Source organism: Lissotriton vulgaris, chromosome 8, assembly GCF_964263255.1.
Source record: "Lissotriton vulgaris chromosome 8, aLisVul1.2, whole genome shotgun sequence".
NCBI classification, from domain to species: domain Eukaryota; kingdom Metazoa; phylum Chordata; class Amphibia; order Caudata; family Salamandridae; genus Lissotriton; species Lissotriton vulgaris.
The window spans coordinates 211,679,170-211,707,112 of record NC_141696.1 but is presented as its reverse complement, the minus strand read 5'-3'; positions in this window follow the sequence as shown (position 1 = coordinate 211,707,112).

Here is a 27,943-nt window from a genome sequence, read left to right as displayed (position 1 = left end):
ATTTTTAAAAAACCAAGTCACAGAAATGCAAAGAAATTAATAGCAACCTCCCCAAGAATGAAACATAATTTAGCTATACCAGAGGATAATGTGCAAATACATTCAATAATTCATAGGCAGAGGATAACAATATATTTGGTAATTTGTGGGCAAAAGACAGCGACGCGTTTCGGAGGATTAAGTAGATCCACCTCCTTCTTCAGGCTTGCTACACATCTATTTCAACACTGCACATCATAATCAGCACAGGTTGCCCAAAGTAATCCTCATAGGATATCTTCATGGTGTTCAGTATTGTTAGAAACGGGATCCCTGGCTGGCCAGGGCTCACGCCAAAGTCAGTCAGAGACCACCACTCCTAAGTCAGGGCAAGGGAGTTACACGCCAAGATAACCCCTGCTCACCCTCTAGATAACGTGGTGCGAGCAGCAAGGCTAAACTTGGAGGCAGTATGAGTTAAGTATTTGCGCACGCACCCCAGCAACAACACCCAAGGCCCACCACAAAGGAAACTCCACACAAGGTTATATAAAAAAATAGCCTTTGTATTATAGTAAAAACACATTAGATAACACACAAACTTTACAATGTGCCAACAGGCACGGGCAGAATTTACAAGAGATTAAGTACAGGACAGGGCCACATGGACCACTGTCAGGGGTAGGCACTTGTTAGAAATAATACTTGTAGGTATACGCTTAGCACATAAACATATAATGATTAGCACCAAAATAGTACATGTAGGACACAACCAGTAATCACTGGTAAAGAGTAAATACCTCCTATGCAACCCTAAACACTGTAGGGAAATCACGCAGGGAACTAGGACCTTATCATCAGGACCTAAGGGAGGAAAACCATCACCTAAGCAGGTCACTTTTAGCAAAGGAGATAAACATAAAATACCTAAGCAGGTCACTTTTAGCAAAGGTAATGGGACATCAACAATTCTCTAAGCAGGTCACATTTAGCAAAGGGGATAAACATAAAATACCTAAGCAGGTCACTTTTAGAAAAGGTAATGGGACATCAACAATCCTCTAAGCAGGTCACATTTAGCAAAGGGGATAAACATAAAATGCCTAAGCAGGTCACTTTTAGCAAAGGTAATGGGACATCAACAATCCTCTAAGCAGGTCACATTTAGCAAAGGGGATAAACATAAAATACCTGAGCAGGTCACTTTTAGCAAAGGTAATGGGACATCAACAATCCTCTAAGCAGGTCACATTTAGCAAAGGAGATAAACATAAAATACCTAAGCAGGTTAGAACATTTGTGCAAGAATCACATACACCAGTAAATTACAATGCGCAGGGTGCACATAGCACACCACTAGAATTGTCCCTCAGGCCAACTGGCCTCGCAAGGGGCTGAATGCCCTGAGTCTCAATGTCAGGGGGTCTGCGCAGGCAGCACAGAACACAAAGCCTAAACGTAGCAGTTGCCCACAAAGTGCTGGGCAACTGGTGCAGGGAAAGTTAGGGCAACGTTGGAGCCTCGTGGGCTCAAGAACACAGGTGACTGGCACCTAAGAGCTTCAGCGCTCTAAACAAATGAAATGGCCCCAGAGCCTCTCTCAGGGCTCAATGAACAATGGGGGGGCTTAGAGCCTCGTGGGCTCGAAATTAAAGATATGCCCCTGAGCATCAACCGGCTCTCACTAATAAAATGCCCCTCTCGTTGGAGTCCCTCACGGGGGACTCAGGATCACTGCAAATGCCCCCAGAGCTTCGCGGGGCTTGAACACCCATGGGCCTCTCACAGGCCCGGCCCGCACACTGGAGGGGAGGGGCGGGCACCGGCAATGTGCCCCGACGCCCTCCTCCCTTCTTTTGACTTCCCGGTCCCACTCACCGGCTTCTCCTGACCGCGCTCTCCTGGGCCGGGGCTCTCCCTTCGCTCGGGAGCCTTGGGGACGGCCGGCTGCTCTTCTCCTCGCTGCTCGGCTCCGGGGGCGGGACTTCCAGTTCGCCTCTCCCGGGCCGCGCAGCGATTGGCTGACAGTCCCAGCACTTCCGGGTCGTCGCGGGCAGCGCGGCGGCCCGTTTTAGGCAGGCTGTCTCTCAGTATCCGAGGAGTGGGCTCCCTCGTGATAATTTAAATATCCAAGGACGGGGCAATGCCGGGTGGGCTCCGGCCTTTAAATAAAATTATAAAGCGAGGTGGGCACTCGCTATGCCGAAAATCGGCAATAAAGCGGGCAAACGCCGGGTGGGCACCGGCTGCACAAAATAGAGCGCTCGAAGCGCTAGAAGGGAAATAAAGCGCTATCAAGCGCCAAGGGCTCAAAATAAAGCACTCCTCAGCGCCAAGGAAAATAAGCAGCGCTAAAGGACAAGGGAACAGAGCTCCCAGGCAACAGCAAAGGCTCCAGCAGGGTCTGGAGGCAGGCAGAGGGGCAAGGCAGAGCCAGAGCCAGCACACTGGGTCTCCAGGCAGGGAGACAGTCCAAGTGGCGGTCCTCCTGGCCCCAACAGCAGCAGCAGCCCCCTCTGGCAAGGATCCACAAGCAGAACCAAGAACCAGATTGTATGGGGACACAGCCCCTTCTTATACTGTAAAATCCCTTTGTCTGTAGGTGCAGGGTGGGGGAAAACCAGTCGCAGCTGGTTTTGAAGTACCCTTGATAGCTCAACCACCCATTTCATTCACTGGCAGGGCTAGGGACATCAGTCGCACTACAGGGGGTGGAGCCAGCATTGTGTGGGGAAAGCCCAGGCCCATCAGGGACCAGGTGCACTCCTCCCAAGCCATCAACATGCTAATCTCACACTCACCACCGGGCAGACCCATCCAGCCTTCCTGGAGCCAGGCTCACCAGCCAGCTCCAGCCAATCACACGGCAGGCATATTTTACATTAATATGCCAAGTCCTAGAAGTGGCATTTCTACACATGACACACACATGCCACATACACCATTGCGAAGCATTCATTCTCACGAGCTCGCACATACCAAATTCGAGCATGCACTCCCCACGCATCAGGAACTACCAGGGACACAGACATTCCCCATGCATTCCTATGGGAGAGCAGGCCAGCCTAACTACATGCACGCACTTTACTCTGGGACACAGGAAAAAAGTGCGCACAGACCAGAAAATCATCCATACAGATCACAGATCTAAAGCAAAAAGATTAGGGGTGAACCTGCCTTAAGGGCCATATGGTGTCATATGGTTACTGCGTTTCTATATATTGTGTTAAGTTAGCATGAGTTTATTAAATGTTTAAACGACATATTTTCCTTTGGCTTCAGTTTGCACACGACACCTAATTGTTATTGTAGCTTTCAACCTAGACGAAAGATGTGATTTATTTGAGAATAACATGTTATTGCTCTGATATCAGTCGTGCTTGGTACAACTGTCTGCACACTGAGAACTGCACCCTCTAAGAATAACCTAACACAAGGTTGCTGAAAGCCTGATCCTCGCACTACATTAGACATAACACAAATAATGTTGCTGCCAACATTGGGCTCTACGCGGGTTTAAGATAGAGTTACAGGGAATGAAAAAAGCACTTGATACTTCGCATGCAGAAAGCTGGTAGCTGTTGATGTGATCTGCTCCTACTGAACATTAGAGGTATGGGCCCGCCCAGCTAAAAACCCAAATGAGACCTTCTTAGATATAATATAATATGCTAATTAGGGTGTGCGAAATATAGGTGATACAGATTTCTATAGATTTTGCATTATAATATGCTATCACCGTTCACTTACTATGGACTAGTGACTATGCTGCTAACTCTGATTATTATAATATGTATGTTGATATTATATAAGATACTGCGTTTGAGAACTTTGCATTGAAAAATAAACATTTCAAACTTGCACGTGTGTTCTTTGCCTCCCAGTTTCGGTTTGTAATGATTATATAACGAAAGAGTGTTCATGTGTTCCACGATACCTGAGGTTCCCTAAGTTCATGTTCTGGATTGTCTAAGTCATTGGGAAGTTATTACTACCGATGAGACACTGTAGCTAGCTTGGTAAGGGGATTTCTGAAACTAAGGTGAGTTTTGGGTCACCCTAACTCACCCAGGTTCTAGATCTCTGTGCACAGTTCTGTGGGAGAACGGAAACCCTGCTACATGGCGCCCATACGTTGTTGGCCTTATATCATGACACTCGAGTAGTATATCATTCAAACCTTAACCCCTTCATTCCCGTTTCCGGAAAATGGCAGTGTCGGAAAAACCTACCTATTTTTGAAATAGGTCTTTTTCAAGCTTGAATCTATCTGTAAACGGTTTCCTTGAATTACTACCCAGTTGTGCTACAAAGTAATCTTGGTTTTTTCTCTTTCCTTTGCTGACATGGCACAAGCCGTGGACATCCCGCTGCATAGTCGCATTGCGGTGCGTGACCATTTGCGGGCTTATGATGTTCCTGTGGAGGGCTTGGCTGTCGTTCTGGTAGTGAGTGCAGAACATGCTTACCCGTACGAACTGTTTTATTCGTGGGTGACATTTCCGCCGGTGGACGCTAATTCTGGTGTGTTCCATTCCTACACTGCTTCAGCTGTACGGGTTGCGTACACTCCGTACAGGGCACTGGAAGTTCCTATTGATGCTTGGCAGCATGGAGTTTGGTTTGGTGGCGCCCTACCACACGCTTTAACCGCTCCGAGTTTAGGTCCTTTGTCCATTCCGGGCACACCTTGGCCCGCTTTGACTGGATTCACTCCTCACCCTAATTGCGCTACTTGTAACGTGGGTGATCTGAGCCGGCTTCATGAAGTCGCGGTGGCAGTGATTAGAGCGCTTGTTCATTACACTAGCCGTAATGTTCAGGACGTAGCCCCTAGGGGTGCACAGCTTCGTGCAGAACATGCTGGTTTGAAAATCAATCCTGTCATGGTGAATTCCGTGATGGGCAAAAAGCCCCAGGACAAGGATGATTTTCCGTTCTGGCTTGCTGAGAAATTCGGCCAGCTGGAAGCTGTGTTTCCCAACACGAGTCCGGGTGATAAGCACCGGATTCTTACACTAAGTTTACCGAAAGATTTGGCACCTGAACTTGTTGACTGTGAGACCTGGGGTAAGACTTTTGCAGCGGTCTATTCGAGGTGCTATGGCACCCCGCCTGTGACCAATCTGGGTGCGGTCCTTAAACGTGTTCAGGACGAACACGGACCGGAGTCGGCGGTTGAATTGGGTATGCACCTGTGTGGCACCTTTGATGTAGTTTGCGATCTGATCCTTGCGAATGTCAAGGGGGATGCAGTGAACTTTCAGGTTGCTAACGCATTGGCGTTAGTTCCCGAGGCCGAGAGACCCCGTCGGTTGGCAAGGATTATTGTGGCTGCTTATAAAACGGTTGGCCGCAATGCAAAGGGGCTTAAGGCTTTTCCTGATAAAGAGAAAAAGCAGCCCCAGGGTCAGTTTTCGGAATCTAGTGGTCAACAAAAGTCCAAGAAACAAAATTGGCCAAAAAAGCAGACTCAGGGTAAGCAACAACAACAGCAAACACAGGCTTCTGCTCCTGCGTCTCCGTTGCCTGCGCAGTCAGATCGAGTTTATGATTTGCGCGATCGCGCGATGATTAAGTCACCTGAAAGATTTCAGGTTTCTGACCAACGCTCTCCTCGTTCCTTTCAGTACTCATCGGCTCCGTCAACCGGTGGTGGAGGGGGCGGCAGGGGCCGGGGTGGCCAGCAAGGACGTGGTCAGCCCCACCCGCGTAACGGTGGAGAGCAGCAGGAAGGCGCTACGCCCAAGAGACCACAGTTTGCCATGAAGAAAGTCGCCGCCCTGACAGCGCATCGATATGCCCCAGATAGTGAGAACGCGGCTTCGGAATCTGACGTGGGCTCTGATCTTGCTGGACAGTGCGGCAGAGATTACCATAGTGAGAGAGGCCCTCCGTCCACTGTTGAAGGTGACAGCGACTGACTCTTATGTTGTAATTGAAACTGCTGATACGCATGTTGCACCCCCTGAACGTCTTTTTGAAATTGTCCTGTTAATAGAAGGTGACATGCAGCGAACTGTAAAAGGGGTATTTTGGGAAAATCTTTTGTCTACGTATGACATTTTGCTTTCGGAGGCTGACTGGCCCCCACCATTTGTTCTCGCAGCTCCGCGAGGGGAGGAAGTGATCCTCCCCAGTTTCGCGCACACTGTATCGAGAGTGGAAGCGCTGCATTTTGCAGAAGAGTGGGCTCTAGCGCTTGCGCTGGCTGTGTACCGCAATCAGTGTGGCTGGGATAAATTGTCTCCAAGCCACGAGATTCCGTTACGGTCTCAGCCGCAGCCTCAACCTCAATATCCCATACGGCGTGAAGCCAAAGCTTCAGTCGCGGCTATGCTTGAACAATTGGAATATCAAGGTGTAATTGAAACGTGTGTGTCACCGATGAATAACCCCCTTTTTACTGTAAACAAGCCGGACGGCTCATATCGTTTGGTTTTGGATTATAGGCATTTAAACTCGCATTGCCGTAACTGCGCAGTACAGAATACTCATGGCTCTGCTTTAGTGAATAGTCTTGAGCGTAAACGGTTCAAAACCACGCTCGACATTTCCAATGGGTTTTATGCCCATAGATTAGATGGTCTAAGTTCCCAATGGACCAGTTTTACATGCGGCGGTGTGCAAAAAAAAGTTTCGGAGTCTCCCAATGGGCTATAAGAATAGTCCTGGGGTTTTCTCCGCCCGCATTGTCTCTCTTCTTGAGGGCATCGACCCAGTTGCTTGTTCGTATGTGGATGACATTTATCTCACGGACGACGATCTTTGGGAGCATCTGTGTCGTGTAAATAGCATAATTTGTAACTTTGCAGACATAGGTTACAAGTTTAACTTTGCAAAGTCGCCCATTGCAGAGTACACAGTGTTGTTTCTCGGCTACGAGCTTAACAACGAGGGAAAGGGGTTAGCGCCTCACAACCTGGAGAAATGCGCACAGTTGCGCTCTCCGACAACACTGAAAAAATTACAATCTTTGCTGGGTTTTTTTAATTTCGGGAGAACTTACATTCCGGAATATGCCCAGCGTATCAAACCTTTGTATGCTTTGATACAACCATCTTTCTCCAAATCATGCTGGCTGCCTGAGCATTCAGCTATTTTGCAGTCTTTGCAGGCTGATTTGCTCGCTTCTGAATACTTACAGACTCGTGATAACCAGACCAACCTGGTGATAAGAATTATCCCTGGGGCGGTGGGTTTCACGTACCTGACTTTTAATGAGGGAGATACAGTACCTATTGCTTACAAGTCACACTTGTACACTTCGGCTAAATTGCGTTTTTCCACTGTGGAGAAAGTTTTAACTGCTGTACAGATGGCAATTCTTAAAGAACGTGCCCTGTCACAAGGAAAACGCATGTTGGTTGTTACCCCGCGTCCTGCCTTGGAGGCAGTTACGAAAGCTAGTGTACCTAATTCCAAAGCTTTGCACCCTAGGTGGATTCAGTGGGCTGCATCATTGACATCCCAGGATGTCACGTTTATTTTTGACGCCACTTTACGGTCGCAGGAGTACTTACAGTATGAATTTGTTCATCTTGCTCCTTTAGCAATGCGGCCGTTGGAGGATTTCCATTGCATCATTTACACTGATGGTTCGGCGCAGGTTGCGCATGGCTCTAAACATGCCTACGTTTCCGCTTGCGCCATTGTAATCGGTGCCATGGTGAACGATGAGTTCAAGTCCAGTGTCGTGCACACGCAGACGCTTGGGGACTGCACCGCACAATTAGCAGAGCTTCGTGCTCTGATGCTTGCATTGGTGTACGCTGATCCTAGTGTGACGACTTTGATCATAAGTGACTCTTACTACTGTGTCTGTGTCCAGTCTTACAATCAGAACTTGTTCTTTTGGATTCAGAATGAATTTCGTGATTCCAAAGGTAGCACAATAAAACATAAAATGATCTGGGTCCAAGTGGCGGAACTTAAAGAGAAGTTGCCACTCGTGTTTGTGATTCATACTCTCGGCCATCAGCGCGTGGGGGTCCACGCTGTTGGTAATTCGCTTGCTGATGAAGCAGCGAAATCAGCATTATCGAAATACTTAGTTGCAGCAGTCACGAGGTCCAAAAGCAAAATAGATGATGACATCTTGGCAGCTGTTGCTGCGACCGAGAAGGGAGGTAAATATCCTGTGGGATTCCCTTCTAAATGCACATACCACTTAAGTCCCGATAAGGTTCCTTATGTGAAAATTCCTGATGTTGGCGAACGTCTGGTTCCCAACTCGGATCGCAGGGCTGCTTTGATTACAGCGGCTCATGAAGGTGTTGTGTCTGTGCATGCGGGCGTCTCAGCCACTGTAACTCAGCTACAACAGAGGTTCTGGTGGCAGGGACTGTACAAACAGACGCGCGATTATGTCCTTCAATGTGACATTTACCAGCAGATTAAACCTTCAACTGCTGCGCGTCCGCCTCAGACACAGTTGTACATCTCGAATAAACCGCTTGGATGCATTTATTTGGATCACTGCGGTCCATTTTCTTCTGATACTGCATACAAGTACATCTAGTAGCAGTTGATTCATGCACACGCTTTGTGTGGGTATGGCCACATCGGAGCGCTGATTCACGGACTGTCATCAAGGATTTGCGAGTCTTTATAGGGATTTTTGCCTGTGGTACCTTCCATTCGGATCAGGGTCCGGCTTTCGCCTCTAAGGCGTATAAGGATGCTATGGTTTCGTTGGGGGTCCAAGTCAAGTTTTCAAGTCCGTACAGACCCGAGGGTAACAGTGTAGTGGAACGAATGAACCGTGACTTAAAGCAATCTTTGACAGCCCGAGTTATAGGCACTGGCAGAAACTGGTTAACCCACCTCAATGGCGTGCAGCGTGCGCTTAATAATCTCCCTAGAAGGTCTCTGGGTGGGCGGACCCCGTACGAAATGCTCTTTGGTATTAAGATGTACGTCCCTGACCTAGATGGTTTATACTCGAAGGGCCAGGCCTCGGCCTTTGACGTAGATGAACATTGCAATGTTTTACAGGATCTACAAAAGACCAGAGACAGTCTAGCAAAGGAACATTTGCCCTCCACATCGGATGATGCGTTGCAGATCCCGGTAGTTGGCTGGCTACCCCAAGTTGGAGAACTGGTTCGAGAGAAGATCGATAACAAGAAAGAGTTTGGTCCCTTTATCGAGCACCGGTTCGAGTTCTTGGAGTGAAGGGCACAAGAACAGTCATTTTACCACCACTTCCAGGTCGTAAGGAAAACAGATTTATTTCTATTGACAATGTCAAGACACACAGGGTGGCCGATTCTTCATAGCATGACACCGGCTGTATCCTGTCCTTCCATGGTGAGGCACTCTGTGCTAGCAATAACTTCTGGTGCAGAACAGGAGGTGTCCCTCGAGATGCCTGCCATATCCAGTCCTTTATTAAATACTATTCCTGTTACTAACATTGATGAGCTGAACTACACCTATCCTGCTGATTTATCGATGCCTGATTTACAGACTCGTTTGGCCGACCAGTCCAGATTCTCTTTTGACTCTGTTTCGGAACTTTCAAAGAAACCCTCAACTATTGCAAAATATGCCACGTTGTTTAAAAAACATTTTTTAATTCCCCCTTGGACATACATTTGGTTGATCCTATTTTCATTTTACCTTTTTATGTCAATTGGTTTTGTGTTTTATTTTTTCCGTCTGATCGATGGTCACTACGTTAAAGAAAGAACAGGGATTCGGCACCTAAATGGAACATTGGCCCCTCTTTCCTCTTCACATTCAGCACATAGACTGAAACGAAACTTGAATACAGTCAACATTACTGCTTGGCCTGTCCTTGATGGGATTGTGTGGGATGCGGTTAGATTTCAAATACATGGGCCCACTGAAGTGATTAATGTTCCGAATGTGCTTAGAGTAAACATGGGAGATGTGATTAAACAAAATATACGTTCAGATGATTGGGATATTCAGGCCGTAGAAGCATTATTCTCTGATTTGAAATACTATGCTGCCTTCGATGCTGAGAATCTGTATTTAGATTCTATTAATTATGGTGATTTGTTTTGTTTTCAGCATTATGGTAATCATTTTTTGCATGAGACAAATTCCAGGAGGGTTGCTGTAAATTATACACAATGGGAACATTGCCCTGCTCCATTGGGAGGCAGCTCCAATACGTTTCTGAAAAAATACACTTATTTCACAGATTTTAATCAATCAAATCCTGAGTCATTTTATTTCAAAATGACACAAAAGTCCATGTCCAAAGTTAGACTTACCGATACAAAATTGCTGTTTTCGAAGTCCTTTCTAGACAGATTGGCTGTAGACGGCTACGAGTTTTGGAAAGGAACAATTGACCTTAAATCGGTTTGGGGTACCAAAGATTGGCAGGTACAAGGCACTGAGGCTTTGCACCGTGCATGTCTCACCCCGAATCACATGTTGTTTCTAAATTCATCCATTTTCCAAACAACATGCTTTGGATTGGCTACTTCTAAAAAATTAAATACACCAACCATCCCAGACTTAGAGGAATATTCAGGTTGGGGTAATTATACTGAATTGTCCATTCATGAGTTGCAAGCTCTATTGCACAATTCATCCTTTAACGTTTCCAGTTTGGATTCCAGGGGTTGGCTGATGTGGCATAGGAGTGCTGATTCTTGCCAACGTCGTTTTCTGGGTTTGGCTGAAGGGTTCACAGAAGTCAGACCTGATCCCCGTTTTGAAGAAGATTATACTGTCACAAATTATTCTGTGGGGACATGGAAACATCTGAATTCCCATGTGTAGGAGGATACAGAACGTTTTTGCAACAGACCACACGCTCTGATACTGTTACCACATAAGCGATACCTTTAATTAGCCCACAACATTCTTCGTTATTCAACAGTAAATAACTACTGTTTGCCAGTACTGTGAAAGTTGGAACGATTGCGGGAACCGGAGTACCTTTCAAAACACAGGTTAAATTCGGCCGGTCCTGATTAAAAGAACCGTGCAACTGGATGTGTCTGCATATCAATGAATGATCAGGTGTCTCTGTGCATTCCTCCCCCTTAAGATAAACTTCTTTCTCGTCTTTCAGGCACCTATAAGTGAATGGAAACGACCATGCCTCATGGAGAAACGAGCTACCTAATGGTTCATATCTCCCTATCGCAATATATCGCATACAATTTGTAAATTTGTACAAGGCAAATGGTAATGTGATTAATCTGTGGATAAGCCACGTTGCAGCAGTTGCCTCAGCTACAGAGAACGGTAAAGATTCCAACCTCTCAATGTGTAACATGGAAAAGGATGCATCACGCATTGAAAGCATGCGTTGCTTGTCTGTCAAATTAAAAGGGGCAAAGAGGGAGGACATGTTCATGTAATTCCAAGGCACCCTACCAGCCTTGAGCGTCTGGAGGGTCCACGCAAATTACATAATGGAACGCAATTTATTTTGACCATGGTATAACACAGACACTTCATCATGTACAATATCAACAACAGAAGATACAATATTATTCAACGTGTAAATGCGTGAAGAAAGCATGTTAATACTATTATCCACAACTGAAAGCACCTTTTCCAAATTAGCTTGATCAATTGCTCTAAGGCGCTTAGCAGCCTCAACCTGTGAAGTTTTCCAGATTTCATTGTAAATCGCATAAATCCATCTTTTAGACCTACCACTAGCCGGGCCTTTTATGAAATCATTTAAATCCACATCATCAGTCAGGTTGGAGAGATGTAATTTAACTGCAGCCAATGTAGAATGTTGAAGCCAATTCTGACACAATTTGCCTAATGGTCAGTATTTAAAAGTGGATCAGGCCTGACTTGTGTAAATCCTTCAGCTAAACCCAGAAAACGACGTTGGCAATAATCAGAGCTTCTGTGCCACATCAGCCAACCCTTCGGATCCAAACTGGATACATTAAAGGATGAATTGTGCAACAGTGTTTGCAATTCTCGAATGGAAAACTTTGTAAAATTATTCCAACCGGAATATTCTTCCAAATCAGGGATAGTAGGTGTATTTAATTTTTTAGAAGTTGCCAATCCAAAGCATGTTGTCTGGAAAATAGTAGAATTTAAAAACAACATATGATTTGGGATGAGACATGCACGGTGCAAAGCCTCAATGCCTTGTACCTGCCAACTTTTAGAACCCCAAACTGATTTAAGGTCAATGGTTTCCTTCCATAGCTCATAGCCCTCTACAGCTAATTTGTCTAGAAAGGACTTTGAATACAACAATTTAGTATCGGTAAGTCTAACCTTGGACATGGACTTTTGTGTCATTTAAAATAAAAGGACCCAGGACTCGATTGATTAAAGTCGGTAAAATAAGTTTACTTTTTCAAAATTGTACTAGAGCTGCCTTGTAATGGTGCTGGGCAATGTTCCCACTGTGTGTAATTTACAGTACCCCTTCTGGAACTCGTTTTATGCAGATAACGGTTACCAAAATGTTGAAAGCAAAATAATTCACCATAATTAGCAGATTCTAAATATAAATCGTCAACATCAAAGGCAGCATAATATCTCAAATCAGAGAATAATGATTTTACAGCCTGAATATCCCAATCATCAGAACGTATGTTTTGTTTCACCACATCCCCCATGTTCACTCTGAGCACATTAGGGACATTAACCACTTCAGGAGGGCCATGGATTTGATATTTAACTGCATCCCACACAATCCCATCAAGAACAGGCCAAGCAGTGATGTTAACAAAACTCAAGTCTCTCTTCAGTCTGTGTGCAGAATGTGACGAGGAAAGCGGGGCCAAAGTTCCATTAAGATGCCGAATGCATGTTCTCTCCTCGACATAATGTCCATCGATAAGTCAGAAATAATAAAACACAAAACCAATTGACATAAAAAGGTAAATTGAAAAAAGTACCAGCCAAATATATGTGCATGGGGGGATAAAAAAATGTTTTTTAAATAAAGTGGCATAAACTGCAAAACGTGAGGGTTTCTTCGAATTTACTGAAACAGTGTCAAAAGAGACTCTGGATTCTGTGGCCAAACGTGTTTGCAAATCAGGCATCGATAAATCAGCTGGATAGGTGTAATCTAGGTCATCAATGTTATTAACAGGAAAAGTACTTAATAAAGGTTTGGAAACAGCAGGCATCTCGAGGGCCACTTCTGGCTCCGCATTAGAAGTAGTGGCCAAAACAGAATTTCTCACAATCGAAGGACAGGAGACCGCCGGTGTCATACTATGAAGAATCGGCCACCCTGTGTATCTTGACATTGTCAATTAAGATAAACCTGTTTTCCTTACGACCTGGAAGTGGTGGTAAAATGACTGTTCTTGTGCCCTTCACTCCAAGAACGGGAACCGGAGCTCGATAGGAAGGACCAAACTCTTTCTTGTTATCGATCTTCTCCTGAACCAGTTCTCCAACTTGGGGTAGCCAGCCAACTACCGGGATCTGCAACGCATCATCCGATGTGGAGGGCAAATGTTCATTTGCAAGACCGTCTCTGGTCTTTTGTAGATCCTGTAAAACATTGCAATGTTCATCTACGTCAAAGGCCGTGGCTTGGGCCACGCAGTCTAGACCGTCGTGGTCAGGGACATACATCTTGAAACCAAAGAGCATTTTGTACGGGGTCCGCCCACCCAGAGACCTTCTAGGGAGATTATTAAGAGCACGCTGCACGCCATTGAGATGGGCCAACCAGTTTCTGCCAGTGCCTATAACTCGTGCTGTCAAAGATTGCTTTAAGTCACGGTTCATTCGTTCCACTACACTATTACCCTCAGGTCTGTATGGAGACGAAAACTTGACTTGGACCCCCAACGAAATCATAGCATCCTTATACGCCTTAAAGGCGAAAGCCGGACCCTGATCTGAATGGAAGGTACCACAGGCAAAAATCCCTACAAAGACACGCAAATCTCTTATGACAGTCCGTGAATCAGTGCTGCGATGGGGCCAGACCCACACAAAGCGTGTGCATGAATCAACTGCTACTAAGATGTACTTATACGCAGTATCAGAAGAAAAAGGCCCGCAGTGATCTAAATAAATGCAACCCAGTGGTTTATTAGATATGTACAACTGTGTCTGAGGTGGAAGCGCAGCAGTCGAAGGCTTAATCTGCTGGCAAATGTCACATTGAAGGACATAATCGCTCGTCTGTTTGTACAGTCCCCGCCACCAAAAACGTTGTTGTAGCGGAGTTACAGTTGCCGAGACGCCCGCAGGCGCAGACGCCACACCTTCATGCACCTCTGTAATCAACGTAGCCCTGCGATCCAAGTTAGCGTGCACCAGTTGAGGGGAGGAATGCAAAAAATATTGTTAAATGTTTAATGAACTAGTGCAGTCATGGCCCAGATATTCAGGTGTGAATACTGAGGTGTAATTCACATCTGAGCCTGGAGTAAGACACACCAACTCAAAAAACGCTTTGTGAATTGGGACCTCTGTGTTTTGTGCAGGATGGGTCAATTTGAAAGAAATTGTCCACATAACATAAATTGCACAGAATAGCATATATATAACAGTTCATCTATGCACTAAGACTGGAATCCTCTCCTGAGCATGACTTGCTTCTTTTGATTGTTTAGGCTGTCTTCACTCATTGCCACTAACTAAAACTCATCTATCCTTATCTCCCAGTGATCAGGCAAAAGCAATGAATTAATCTGCCATTTCTGACTTCATCCATCTAATCTACAGTTATAAATAGAATCCTGTGATATCATCACCATGAGAGGCAAATAAAAAGCTTAGACATATTACGGTAAACTTCTCAGCCTACTAAGGTAGCAGAAAGTACCAGAGGCAGTTGTCCCCACTTGAACATTTAGGAGAGGGACATGAAAGAGAGAAGAAGACTAAAAGGAATGAAAAGGAGATGAGGGTTACTAAGTGTGAGAGGGAGCTGAGGGATTCAAAGGAAAATAATGAGATTTCAGGCATAGGTCTATGGACAATTAGATAGTATGATTTTAGTATTAAGCTGATGATACAGGAAAAGCTGAGTATCTTAATAACTAACACACAGATAGATGCCAAATCTCATCGACATACAGACTGAGTTAGTCTCCTGATGCCTTGAGACCTGACCTATTATGGATCCTGAGCAACTAGGCCAAGTACCACTTTAGTTCTTGACTCTCAAGGGTAGCGAGGGTTGAGCAGTAAAAGGCTTCTCTGGGAGGAGGTAAACACTGGGGGGTCACAGACTCATAAGTCAAAGTACATTCAGCAGCAGCAATACGTGATTGTCCAGTCAAATGCTGTCTTTTATGAAAAATCAGTATGTACAAACACAAAGTAAAATACAACCTTCACAAACAATACACACAGTCCCCCTGAGGTCTGAGCTATAGTGTTTTATAGATGAGTCCCGGAGTCTCATTCACCTCTCTCTAGCTGTAGTGGTGATTACCCATTCAATATAGGTAACAGTAGGGTTTTGTCCCACTAGAGGTCCGAGTTTCTGGAGTGTCACACTGACTCTTAAAGTCAAACATATTACAGCGCTGAAATGCTATATTGCAGACAAGTTCTCCCAGAGCAGTCTGGCCAGTTAATCAGTCTTACCAACACCAGCAGGATAGTAGTGACTGGACTTTATGAGCACACCCTATTCGTGGGCCCTGAAACTGCAGACGCTTCTTCCAGTAAGCTCCTCACACGTGGCCTGAAAGGGGAAGAGGTCAATTAGTCTCAAGTTTTTCACCCGTGGACCTGCACCGCAGTCTGTGGGTTTTCGATGCTTCTCCAATGCTTGATATGTCCCTTGGGATCCCCCCACAGGTGGGAGAGGGTTGTTACACTGCTGCTGCTAGTCCTCATTCAGGGATTGGGCCCGCACAGCTCACAACAGTGACCTCTTCCTCTTGAAAATAGACTCGACCAGACCACGCTTCTTGCCTGGTAACCGTGCCCCCCTCCGTCATATGAGTTACTATCTCTACTCTGTGCATAAGCTATGGCCGATTGGCACAACAGCAATCTTCACAGCAGCCCCACCTGGTATCGGGGGTCACCAGCTTTGTTAAGCACACAGGCTACTCGATCTGCATGGCAACACTTTTTCATCATGACCCTACCTGAAATATGGGGTCACCAACTTACAACCAGCAAGCAGGTGATGACTCAAGAGGTGCAGCATTGGTCACAGCTCACTTCACAGCAGCACTCCTCTCACATACGGGGTCACTGGCTTTTCACTGACATAGGCAACAAGCCGAGCAGCCAACTCCTCACATTTCACCAAGAGATCCAATCAGCAGGATCCCCTAATGGACCTTGCTCCCTCCAGTGCTCTCCTCTTCTACACAGGGCACACTGGTCTTTGCAAGCAGCCAGCAATGGTGCTTTAGGCTCCAAGGGTAGGTTGTCTTGGAATACCTTGGTGATATTCCCTCACCTAGCCTGGCTGGGGCCCTGCTATCCAGGACCCCAGCCTAGCTGCTTCCTCTCTAAATTGATTCCGTGTTCTTTAGGTACACTCCAGTTTGATTATTGGGGTACCCTTATGAGTCCCTAGTATATGGTACCTTAGGTACCAAGAGCATAGGTACCCCAGAGGTCTACCAGGGGCTGCAGTATGTATTGTGTCACTCCTGGGAATATCTACCTTAAATCTCTACACATATAAACCTGTCAGTCCACCCTATGGCACGCCTTATCAATCCTGAAGGCAGGGAGCTGGGTTTTGAAAGAGAGGGTGCCCATGCATGATCAGGGCCCCACTGCAGCCTTCGGAATCTATTCTCGGCGGCTGTTCTGTGATGCAGCCAGACCATATACTCTTAAGTGTATTATAACCTCGTGGTAAATGCTAACTTTGGAATGGCTGCAAGGAAACATGTTGAGTTTGGTGTCAAACACTTTGGAATCATACCCCCCTGCCAGTCCTTCTAGAGGGAGAGACATGTCCTAACCGGTACCAGTTTAAAACAGCCTTGGCATTATAAAATGGATGCTGCAGCCACAGACACGAGTCTGGCCTCCTGCTGCTGGAAGCAACTCTGGCAGGCACCTCTTTGCAGACATAGGTTACAAGTTTAACTTTGCAAAGTCGCCCATTGCAGAGTACACAGTGTTGTTTCTCGGCTACGAGCTTAACAACGAGGGAAAGGGGTTAGCGCCTCACAACCTGGAGAAATGCGCACAGTTGCGCTCTCCGACAACACTGAAAAAATTACAATCTTTGCTGGGTTTTTTTAATTTCGGGAGAACTTACATTCCGGAATATGCCCAGCGTATCAAACCTTTGTATGCTTTGATACAACCATCTTTCTCCAAATCATGCTGGCTGCCTGAGCATTCAGCCATTTTGCAGTCTTTGCAGGCTGATTTGCTCGCTTCTGAATACTTACAGACTCGTGATAACCAGACCAACCTGATGATAAGAATTATCCCTGGGGCGGTGGGTTTCACGTACCTGACTTTTAATGAGGGAGATAAAGTACCTATTGCTTACAAGTCACACTTGTACACTTCGGCTGAATTGCGTTTTTCCACTGTGGAGAAAGTTTTAACTGCTGTACAGATGGCAATTCTTAAATAACGTGCCCTGTCACAAGGAAAACGCATGTTGGTTGTTACCCCGCGTCCTGCCTTGGAGGCAGTTACGAAAGCTAGTGTACCTAATTCCAAAGCTTTGCACCCTAGGTGGATTCAGTGGGCTGCATCATTGACATCCCAGGATGTCACGTTTATTTTTGACGCCACTTTACGGTCGCAGGAGTACTTACAGTATGAATTTGTTCATCCTGCTCCTTTAGCAATGCGGCCGTTGGAGGATTTCCATTGCATCATTTACACTGATGGTTCGGCGCAGGTTGCGCATGGCTCTAAACATGCCTACGTTTCCGCTTGCGCCATTGTAATCGGTGCCATGGTGAACGATGAGTTCAAGTCCAGTGTCGTGCACACGCAGACGCTTGGGGACTGCACCGCACAATTAGCAGAGCTTCTTGCTCTGATGCTTGCATTGGTGTACGCTGATCCTAGTGTGACGACTTTGATCGTAAGTGACTCTTACTACTGTGTCCAGTCTTACAATCAGAACTTGTTCTTTTGGATTCAGAATGAATTTCGTGATTCCAAAGGTAGCACAATAAAACATAAAATGATCTGGGTCCAAGTGGCGGAACTTAAAGAGAAGTTGCCACTCGTGTTTGTGATTCATACTCTCGGCCATCAGCGCGTGGGGGTCCACGCTGTTGGTAATTCGCTTGCTGATGAAGCAGCGAAATCAGCGGTATCGAAATACTTAGTTGCAGCAGTCACGAGGTCCAAAAGCAAAATAGATGATGACATCTTAGCAGCTGTTGCTGCGACCGAGAAGGGAGGTAAATATCCTGCGGGATTCCCTTCTAAATGCACATACCACTTAAGTCCCGAAAAGGTTCCTTATGTGAAAATTCCTGATGTTGGCGAACGTCTGGTTCCCAACTCGGATCGCAGGGCTGCTTTGATTACAGCGGCTCATGAAGGTGTTGTGTCTGTGCATGCGGGCGTCTCAGCCACTGTAGCTCAGCTACAACAGAGGTTCTGGTGGCGGGGACTGTACAAACAGACGCGCGATTATGTCCTTCAATGTGACATTTGCCAGCAGATTAAACCTTCAACTGCTGCGCGTCCGCCTCAGACACAGTTGTACATCTCGAATAAACCGCTTGGATGCGTTTATTTGGATCACTGCGGTCCATTTTCTTCTGATACTGCATACAAGTACATCTAGTAGCAGTTGATTCATGCACACGCTTTGTGTGGGTATGGCCACATCGGAGCGCTGATTCACGGACTGTCATCTGTCCTTCACATAGCTAACACACGCACAGAGGTGCAGGCACTTTTAAATACTGATTTGCCGTTTCATTTCTGCGAGCTGGTTCATCAAATCTTCAATGCCTCCTCCACAACTGGCCTAGCACATTTTTTTAAATTGGTTAGCAGTGGTCTAGTGACTACGTTTGAAAAAGTATTTGGTATTATCCCTGCGTTCTTTCATTCTATATTCGCAAGCTTGTTTGGTGGATTCCCTGTTTTGCTGGCTTTGGCTGCAGGCGTTCTGGTGATATTTTGCTTTATTAAACATGGATGCCCATCCTGCGCAAGGAAACGCTCAGCCCCTACTGATGCAGTTTCGCAACCGGATGCTTGATTACTATGGCTCCTTGCCACTTGCGACTTTAAGCACGGCTTTTGGATTATCGTTCCAATTTTCCTTTTTCACATGTGTCCAGCCTGTGTTTCATTGCCTGAGCTGTGATTTCGACTGGGCCATTGATTTGTGTCTCTGCTTACCGACTTCTCCTGACGTCGATTTTGATCAGCTAATGAGCCCCGTAGTTGCTCACGAGTTGGTTTGTTCTGGCGAAAGGGTTATGGCAGTGGCAGCGATGCATGGACTAATGGGTCAGTGGGACATATCCGCAGCGGCGCATGACTTTCTGGCACATAGCGTTCTCGAGAACCCACTGAGTTGTCCTCTGATGTTGCTAGAGGATTCAGTGCTGGAGGAGCACGTATGTTCTTTCCCATTGCTTAATTGGATGGCTGAACTGTTTTCGGATGATGACAGTGATTTCATGTTGGAAGCTGTAGCTACTTATTTTGCATATTCATTCAACCCATGAGTGACTTTGAAGACTTTCATTATTATGACACGTGACTTTTTAGTAATTCTGGATGGTGCCTTTTTTATTTTGAACATTCGACTTTCATTTGTTCTAGGCCTGTGGACTTGTAGTTGGCCTTAAGTTCGAATTTTTATATCTTTTGTGTGGCCACTATAGGCGTTCATACATATTTTTTATTATTGAAAACATATATACATTTACATACATTTAGCTTGGCTCGATATTTTTGAACTTTGCTTTCATGTTTTGCCTCTCATATAGTATTGGCTTATATTTTCTTCCTGTACTTTGACTTATGAGTCTGTGACCCCCCAGTGTTTACCTCCTCCCAGAGAAGCCTTTTACTGCTCAACCCTCGCTACCATTGAGAGTCAAGAACTAAAGTGGTACTTGGCCCAGTTGCTCAAGATCCATAATAGGTCAGGTCTCAAGGCATCAGGAGACTAACTCAGTCTGTATGTCGATGAGATTTGGCATCTATCTGTGTGTTAGTTATTAAGATACTCAGCTTTTCCTGTATCATCAGCTTAATACTAAAATCATACTATCTAATTGTCCATAGACCTATGCCTGAAATCTCATTATTTTCCTTTGAAGCCCTCAGCTCCCTCTCACACTTAGTAACCCTCATCTCCTTTTCATTCCTTTTAGTCTTCTTCTCTCTTTCATGTCCCTCTCCTAAATGTTCAAGTGGGGACAACTGCCTCTGGTACTTTCTGCTACCTTAGTAGGCTGAGAAGTTTACCGTAATATGTCTAAGCTTTTCATTTGCCTCTCATGGTGATGATATCACAGGATTCTATTTATAACTGTAGATTAGATGGATGAAGTCAGAAATGGCAGATTAATTCATTGCTTTTGCCTGATCACTGGGAGATAAGGATAGATTAGTTTTAGTTAGTGGCAATGAGTGAAGACAGCCTAAACAATCAAAAGAAGCAAGTCATGCTCAGGAGAGGATTCCAGTCTTAGTGCATAGATGAACTGTTATATATATGCTATTCTGTGCAATTTATGTTATGTGGACAATTTCTTTCAAATTGACCCATCCTGCACAAAACACAGAGGTCCCAATTCACAAAGCGTTTTTTGAGTTGGTGTGTCTTACTCCAGGCTCAGATGTGAATTACACCTCAGTATTCACACCTGAATATCTGGGCCATGACTGCACTAGTTCATTAAACATTTAACAATATTTTTTGCATTCCTCCCCTCAACTGGTGCACGCTAGGACAAGATGCTTCTTTATTCTCTTGAGGTTTAAGTCCTGCTTACTTGAATTTACACTGAAACCATTGTTGAATGTGTGTAAGTTCCATTAGAGATGTCACGGCTACCATTCTGTTATCTTATTAAGATAGCTTAGCTCACAACATTCTGCTTCATAGGTGACATCTGTTCCGGCTTGTGACTCTAAGGAGCATATTTACAAGCCCCTATCCCCACAGGATTGTCACTTTTAGTGACGTTCCTGTGGCTATATGGGCTTTGCCTTATTAACAAGGCAGCGTTAAGCCACTTAACATGGCTTAATGCTGCCTTGTAAATAGGAACCACTTTCACGCTATACTTAGAGTGAAAGGGGAGGGGAATGGGTGTTGTGGTGGGCGTTCCACCACAACATCCATTGACAATGCAGCACATATAGAAACAGCAAAAGGCCATTGATTGTTTATGTGCAAGAAGGCGTCCCTTCCTGCACATAAACAATCATTTTATTTTTAAATGAATTTTTCCAACTTTTATTTGTGCTACATTGAGCAGCACCCCAAGAAGTTAGAAAACGCCATTTTAAGGTGTCCCTTCTTGCACATAAACAATCTCCCCTGCAACGCAGACACCCTTACACTATGGTGCAGGGTGCCTTCATTGGTGCTAGGCAGATACATTTAGCACCAGCTCAGGGGGAAACGCAGGGCTGCACCATATTCTGGTAAATATGGTGCATCCCTGCATTTCTAAAGTGACAGAGCTTGTTGTTCGCCTTCTTATTTTAACGACACATGTCACAACTTGACTAGTAAATAGGCCCCCATGAGTTTTTAGAAGACAGCAATAGGGTCTTCTTCAAGTGAGCAGGGTCGTAAAACTTCCATCATTTTCTTTTAGGAATTCTCAGAATTGAGGTAAAACCTTTCCCCTTTGTTTGAGAGTTTCCTTGGAATTCTTTTGTGGTTAGACTATATGCCGTCCTGACCTATCTGTTTTTTGTTATTAAACCTCTTGGCGCACAGTTAAGATTTCTCATGAGATTTTTTTCAAGACTGGGTTGAGGTGTTATATCCATGTCATTAGTGATGTTGAAAAGTGCATTTTAACCTATTTTTCTCTTTGCTAAGCTCATTGCAGAAGAATGAGACTTTTACCTATGGAATGTTGTAAAATGTCCTTGTTATTTTTGAGATTTCATTGCACATTCCAATTTACTAAAATAAGGCTCTCTCTTCCCCTCTCCCTTGTGCCAGCACTGAAGTCACCTGCCGGGCACCATCCAGACACCTTTGCGTCATTGTGCAAGTGTGTCTCTATGAGTCTATCATAGGTTTTGTACTGGAGGGGAACCCGTTCAGTACAAAATACTATGCTTAGACTCACTTGAAGCCTTTTCCCACTATGTATGTGTGCTGTACAGTGCAGCTCACATGCAAAGTCAGAAAAGGAAGGAGAAATTAGAGCATTTCTCCTTCCTTGCACCTACTTTAAAAGGACACAGTTTTCTCACTCTAAACCCTGTTTACTTTGTTTAGCCAATTGGGTTTAGCATGGGAAATCTTGGGTGGTTGAATGGGATTGCCCATGCTCCACCCATGGTATGCCCCCTTGAAACTAAGTAATGCAAAGCAGTGATATGCACTGATTTGCATTACTTTCCCAATATTTCCAGCCCTAAACAAGTTTAGCACTGGAAAGTAAATTGGGGAAAATGGTTTTGCTCTACTTTGCGTCTCTTTTGCGACACAAAAGGTTGTAAAATCTTAGTAAATCTACCCGAAGTATTTACCTGCGATCCGGACTGCAAAATACTACATAATCTCTGCTGTTTAGCAGGTCATAGAATAAATAGAAAACATGATGTATTGTTTCAGCAGGGGCTGGAGAAATCATGTGAAGGAGGTCTTTAATAAGCCAGCCATAAAGAAAAAAGGGACTGTCAATGGTAGAATGGTGGCCATCTTGAAATCGGAAGGCAACATGTGTGAAACATTTGTGTGTAAGTTCATATACAAATGTACAATAGTTTATAAAGAGGTAAGTGCATGAATTAAGCTAAGCTGTAAAAAAAATTGAATATCTATTTTGAATACAAACATTTATGTTATTTTGACATTCAGAAATCAAACAGAAGCTTCTGGATATGGCTCACAGCTATTTTTCACTTCCGGGAGGGAGTATTTTGCTGTCAGAAAAGAATAGCCCTAATCTATGAGGACCAGGGTTACCAATGTCAGAGAGACCACGAACAAATAGAGGATAAGGAACAGCACAACGAAGAATAACACTAGTGGTGGTGGAACCAGGGTGAGGAGGGTCGGGAGGGCTAGGAGGCTATGGAATAGGGTGATCTGAACCCATTGAATAAGGGACCAAAGGAACAGAAGGACCAGCAGCAGAAGGAACTGAATGCCCTGGACCATAACAACATGGAGGGAAACGAGGGCCTGTGCACACCGACCAGGACAAGAGGGATGAGGACCGGGGCCAATAGTAACAAACCTAAGCCGACAGACCAGAGAGGACCAGCACCAGGAGAGAAGGACCAGAGATGGGACGACCAAGACCACAGACATCAGAACAAGCAGGACCAAAGGGTCAAAAGCAGAAGGACCAGCACCAGGAAGACCACAACTAGACAGAACCAAGGCTAGCTGAAGACCCTAATTAGAACGACCATGACAAGAAAGTCTAGGTTCAGTGGGTCCAGGATCAGAAGTTTTAGGAGTGTTAGACTCAGGACGATCTTAATCCAGGGTGAAAATAATTTCATGAACCAGGGTGACCCACAACATAGGAACTAGGAGGATCAGTGCCAAAGGGATGAGAAAGACCAGACCCAATAGGACCATTATTTGAAGGATAACGATCGAGGGGCCCATGGTCAGATAGACAAGAAAAAGGTAGAATATGCAAACCAAAAGCACTAGTAGGAGTAGAATGTGGCAGGAGGGCCACTGTAACTAGTTCTATTCACCCTGCTACTGGTTTCTTGAAACTTAGGTGTCCTGGTTGTACTCCTTCCTCACCCTGGTACTTCTGTCTCTACTCCTGGCTCATCCTTCTATTAGCTCTTCCTGGACCTCCTGATCCTGGTACTACTGATCCTCATCTCAAACCCTTTCTGCCATCTTTCACAGACCACAGTCATTTTTTACCCATCCACCTTTAAAATCGTCTGCCAATTTTCAGTCCCTATGCCCACAGACCCACCCTCAGGCTACTGTGCCAGCATCAGACCGTGTCTACTACAGTCAGAGGTTGGTGTGCAATAGTCCTGATGTTTTATTCACCTTGCATGCTCTGATTTTTCAGCAAATACTTACTAGTTCTATACACGTGCTTAAGAGTTAGGGGTATTCTAGGGTTTGGCCGTTAGAAGAAGCATGAATAAAAATCATTTACAAAAGGGATATTGTAATACATGTTGCCTAGACTCACATAGGTGTCCTCCCGCTCCATGTCTTCCTGGTTCACTTTGAGGGGTTTGTTTTTTACCTTTACAAATCTTTGTTTTTAGGTGTTTTAGTCTGATTTGTTTAATTGAACTGAACCAGAATTAAAAATTCTGATTTGCTGTGGAAAAATAGGTGTTCTCATAACATGGAACCCTTTGGTAATCCTATATCTGGGATTTGTAAATTCCCATGGCTTTATGAGTAAGAGTGAGCATAAACTTTAAAAGAGTACACAGCTTTAATTAGTCATGCAACTGTTTTAATATTCTTTTTCATCAGTCACATATGTAGGCAAGTATAAAGGAGTGGGGGCATATGTGGACCTTGAGACAGCTGCATAAAGGGCATCCCAAATAACTAGGGGGCACATTATCAAGCAATAGCGATAATTATCGCTATTGCTTGGTTAGAGACAAAAAATTACCGCTGAGCTGCGGCGATTTTTATCGCAGATAAATCTTGGTATTACCAAGGTTTATCGCAAATGTGATAAAAATCGGCCGCAATGCATGAATATCGCTGAAAAGTCAGCGATATTCATGCATTACCGAGCTAATGCTCTTAGCCATGTTATCCACCTCCCATTGGATAACATGGCTAAGTACTGCTCAGGGCAGGTGTTAGCTTTTGGAGATATTTGCGCTTAGCGCGAATATCTCCAAAAGTTGGTAATAGGAGATAGCGATGTTAGCGACTGTTTCCAGTCGCTAACATCTTGGCACGCCCACTTTGCATGTCATTAGTGATAAATATCACTGACATGCAAAGTGGGGCCAAAGATGGTCGCCATCTCCTACTAGCTGTCGCTAACTGGTGTTAGCGACAGCTAGGTAATAGGGAGATAATTTTATCTCCGCTTTCTTGGCTTTTAAAGCCAAAAAATCGGAGATAAACCCCCTTGATAATATGCCCCCTATGTCTTGGCCAATGGTGTAATGGAGTGGCATTCTGTGCCATGTCAGCATGGAAACATTCAGACATTTGGGAACTTTAGACCTATACGTTAGTGCCTGCATCTAAGCCAGTTTTTGTACACAGGGAATTATGTCAGAAACTCAAACTCACAAGGTTTGGGAACACAAAATGACTTATCATTATGTATAAAACCCTTTTTATGAGTTGGACATTTCTTTAGACTAGTAAAAGGACTTTTTGAGATCATTTCTTAATAATGTTTCTTAATAATGCTAACAGTATAGGGTGACCATCTTAGATGAGGGAATTCTCCTCCCAAACTAGTGGTGTTCCCCAGCCCGCCTATTTGAGCAATTTCGAGTTTTCCCAAATCCACCCAGTGGAGTACTTGCCTACCTCTGCTACAGACACATGTTGGGTTTGCATCGCCACTGTTTCTTTGTATGCTACTGCTTGGACTTCCCCAATACATTAATGATGTCTGAAGGCTGCAAGTGCCCGACCAGAAATATAGTAAACAAAAATATTTTACCTGGAGGCTATCACCATGATATATCATACAATTGCCAGCCAAACTTAGCTGCCATACACAAGCAAAACTACATAAATCATAGACTAACACATTTACCATTGTGTGAGGTCTTGAAAAGCGAATTACGTTTCAAGCCATTCTGTGGCAGAAAAAGACCCGGAACTCCCTTCTGCAAATATTGAAAATCATTTTCCAGTATTATCTTTATTTGTTGTGTTTTCAAAATATTGGACATAATTTTCCTTTCTCATCTTTATTTGTTGTATATTCAAAAGCCCTGGAAAGTAATTAAACCTGTGTGTAGCCAGATCTAAAGCACATAATCCATGCAGTGTAGATCAGCTTGTTAGTTGGATCATTTATTATTGTCAGGTTAGCACTCTGCAATGCTTCGACAATGTCCCAGTGTAAAACAAATAATTTGCATATTCATCTATATAGATTAGTTTCTCTAAAAATGAAAAGAATGCATTAACCATATTACAGCTGGCTTAGTCAGGCCCGGACTGGCTGTTGCGGGCATCGGGGGAAGCAATCCTCCGGTGCGCCGCAAGGGTGGGGGCCGGTTTTGGGCCTCTGGGTGCCGTTTTTTTCTTACAGGGCAGTTTATGCAGCATAACTGCAAAATCTGCCCTGCAACAAAATCGGCCGAAAACCGGCCCCGGCAAAGAGCTCGGCGGCACCTCCAACCCCCCCAAGGGGGGGGGGGGGGGGGGGGGGGGGGAGAATGTGGCCGATTTTGGTCCGGCCCTGGGCTTAGTAAAACTACTTGTTAATGATATGCAAAAAGTGAAAAGTGTTATTTAACGCTTAAACAGAGTTTTGGAGGTATATTCTTTGTCCAACGGTTATTAAATGGAGCTAAAAAGAGTTGCAAAGTTGCTTGGCTTTGCCTGTTTGCAGACTTTCATTGGTGTCTTTTTGACACCTGATCACCAAGCTTGTACGGGAAGATATGAGTTTCAAATCAACTCTGAAAACTGAAGCAGCATAAACCTGTTTTGTATGATAGATACTGGCCAAATGTTACAGTACCCCTTCCGCCAGGTATGCGATCGCTAGAAGTGATCGACTCTGAAAGAAAGGAGGCGGGTAGCAATTGTCTTTAAAGACAATCTCGAATATAGATCAGCCACATTTGATACAGCAGGCTGTGAAAACCTGTTATTCTCATTAAAACTCTCCCATACATATACATTCACAGGCTTACTTTTATACCGTTCACCAGGGACTGCTACACATTTTGTGGAGATCATGCTGGAGATTATTGCTCTCCACAGCCTCCAGTCAGCCAATTTCAAGCTGCTGGGGGACTTAAATATACGCCTGGAGGATAACTCCCTTACACAGGATTCAATGGCGGGTCAACTAACCCAGCTGGTCACGCTTCCTACACACATGAAGGGTCATATATTGGACTCTATTTTTACCAATTTGGTAATTATGAGTTATTGCTCCACAATCTGTTTTATGGTCGTACCATCTAATGATCGAATTTTCAATCACCAGCCCAGATATACTTTATCCTACTGTCCACCTAACAAAGCCTTCCAGGCATTGGTCTAAGCTGGTCACTCTACGCTGGAAAGATTGCCTACAAGACTCAGCCCTAAACCTGGGTGGGTATGTTGTTTCTGCCCACCTGGCCTTTAACAGTTGGATTGAGGTGACCCCGGAGGAGCATATTCCTAGAAAGTTCTGGAACTAGAGCCCTTGCCCAATGGCTTTCACTGAGATCAGGAAGCCTAATCAGGAATGTAAACAACTGGAAAGAAATATCCATTGTGATGCTGACAGGAAGGCCAATTACCAAAAGGCCTTGAAAATACATAAGCATGCAATTTGTAAAGCTAGATGGAAGGATTTTGTAGAGGATTAATCAGTCCCTGCAACCCTCTAAAGAGATATTTGCAATCGTGAACTCTTTTTTTGAAACCTAAAACTGCAGGAGCGAGTCCCTCTCCTACTAAGGAGCGCTTTGAGCAATTCACTTACTTCTTCCTCAGGAAAGTAAATGTTATATATGACTCCCTGGCAGGAGATCGGCTCTATATTCCAAGCATTAAAGAGTTTAGTCCAGATAAAGAGGCCTATACAGACAGCGAAAAACTAATAATAATATTATAGGGCAACAGTGAATACAGTCAAGCCCGGGTCTCCCTTAGATCCTACTCGTATAGATGTATTACTGAAGGTAGACAATATGTCACAGTGGCGGCTCTTCAGCTAAGGCAGAGGAGCGTTGCCCC